The sequence below is a fragment of the Urtica dioica genome, chromosome 2 (genome assembly GCF_054948205.1).
Source record: "Urtica dioica subsp. dioica isolate 48M chromosome 2, U.dioica_male_clone48M_v1_H2, whole genome shotgun sequence".
NCBI lineage: Eukaryota > Viridiplantae > Streptophyta > Magnoliopsida > Rosales > Urticaceae > Urtica > Urtica dioica.
Window position 1 is genome coordinate 442501 of NC_142757.1, and position 2500 is coordinate 445000.

Here is a 2500-nt window from a genome sequence, read left to right on the forward strand (position 1 = left end):
TGTGAAGTATTCTGATGCCCTAACCCACTTTCGCCATTCGCCCCACTGCCGCCGCTCGAGCATGACTCGAGCATTTCTCTCCCGTCCCTCAAGCTGTGACTCGGCCATTGATCGAGCGTGCCTCGAGAATTTCTCGGCCGTCTCTCGAGCATTTCTCGGCCATCGCTCGAGCATTTCTCGGCCATCGCTCGAGCGTGCCTCGAGCATTTCTCGCCCGTCGCCTCGGCCATTGCTCGAGCGCGCCCCAGCATTTCTCGGTCGGCCATCTCTCGGCCATCGCTCGACCGTGCCTCGAGCATTTCCCTCCCGTCGCTCGAGCATGACTCGGTCATCGCTCGATCATGCCAACGATCGAGCGTGCATCGGCCATCGCTCGAGCATGCCTCGGCCAGCGATGGAGCATGCCTCGGCCATCCTCTAGCATGCTCGAGCATTCCTCGGCCATGCTCGAGCATGCTCGAGCATTTCTTTCCCGTCGCTCGAGCATGCCTCGGCCATCGCTCGAGCATGCCTCGGCCAGCGATGGAGCATGCCTCGGCCAGCGATGGAGCATGCCTCGGCCATCCTCTATCATGCTCGAGCATTCCTCCCGTCGCTCGAGCATTCCTCGGCCATGCTCGAGCATGCTCGAGCATTTCTCTCCCGTCGCTCGAGCATGCCTCGGCCATGCTCGATGCTCGAGCATTTCTCTCCCGTCGCTCGAGCATTCCTCGGCCGTGCTCGATCATGCTCGAGCATTTCTCTCCCGTCGCTCGAGCATGCCTCGGCCCGTGCTCGATCATGCTCGAGTATTTCACTCCCGTCGCTCGAGCATTTCTCTCCCGTCGCTCGAGCATGCATCGGCGGCTCTAACGTTTTCTCACGAGCCTTCAACCCATTATTTTACCTCACTAGACTTGCCTCCGCCTTGGTTCTTAACCTTTTAGGGAGAACATTCATATTCCAACAAATTTTCATCCACGGAAAATTTTTGGTCGCCGGAAAATTTTCCGGCGGGCGGTCGCCGGAGCTCCGCCGCCGGCGGGGGGTCACCGGCGGTCGGTCGCGACTTGTCGGGTCAGCCCGGTCATAATCCGTCTTTGGGTCCGTAGCAAATTATGCTCTTATCATGCGAGTCAACTCTTGGTCAACATTTTCAAGCTCAAGGAACCACCCCCCCCTAAAGATACAAACGAACATTTGGCCATGTGACACCAGTAAACATTAAATTTTCCAAGGCCATGACCAAAAAAAAAAAATTATTTTTTTTTATTTTTTTTTTTGAACCTCCATCTAGTATAATGTTTTTTAAGATATATGCTCGAGCTATAATCAAGAGAACCCATGGGAATATTTTTAAATTAATTTTTTAAAATCACGTTCCAGGATCCGGTCGGCCATTGCTCGAGCATGACTCGTCCGTCGCTCCATCCTGCTCGGCCATGACTCGGCCGAGGCGTCAAATTTTTTTTTTTTTTTTTTTTTAATTTCTTTGAATCTCCATCAAGTATAATGTTTTCTAAGAGATCTGGAGTTGGTCTTGTGAAGAGAACCCATAGGATTATTTTTAAATTAATTTTACAAGCTCCAAAACATGTTCCAGTCGTCTGGTCGGCCATTGCTCGAGCATGACTGGGCCGTCGCTCCATCCTGCCTCGGCCATTGCTCGAGCATGACTCGGCCGAGGCGTGAAATTTTTTTTTTTTTTTTTTTTTTGAGAATCTCAAACAAGTATAATGTTTTCTAAGACATATGGAGTTGGTTTTGTGAAGAGAACCCATGGGATTATCTTTAAATTAATTTTACAAGCTCCAAAACATGTTCCAGTCGTCCGGTCGGCCATTGCTCGAGCATGACTGGGCCGTCGCTCCATCCTGCCTCGGCCATTGCTCGAGCATGACTCGGCCGAGGCGTCAAAAAAAAAAAAATTTTTTTTTTTTTTTTTTGAATCTCCATCAAGTCTAATGTTTTCTAAGATATATGGAGTTGGTTTTGTGAATAAAACCCATTACTCGGCCGTGCCCAAGCCTTGAAACCAAGAACCAACCGTGGTAAAGCCCGTGCCATGGCATTGCAACTAAGAACCAACCGTTGAAGCGACCGTGCCTCACCCATGCCAAGTCCATGCCTAGACCGTGCAACGTCCAAACCAACCATGCCCGCGCCCGTGCCACACCCACGCCTTAAAGCCTTAAATGGCTTAAAGGGCTTTAAGGGCATCTACGGCTTCTACGCCTCTACGCCCTACGCCCGGCCACGGCCACGCCCGCGCCCGCGCCCGCGCCCGCGCCCGCGCCCGCGCCCCGCGCCCCGCGCCCCGTGCCCCTACCCCGTGCCACGGCCATTCCCTCGCCCGTGCCACGGCCACGCCGACACGCACGCTCATGTGGGTCAACTCTCGGTCAATTCTCGGTCAATTCTCGGTCAACTGGAGGAACCCCTTCCCAGGAGGTCACCCATTTCTGAGCTACCCCCGCGCGAGCACGCTTAACTTTGGAGTTCTTATAAAAAGGCTACCAAA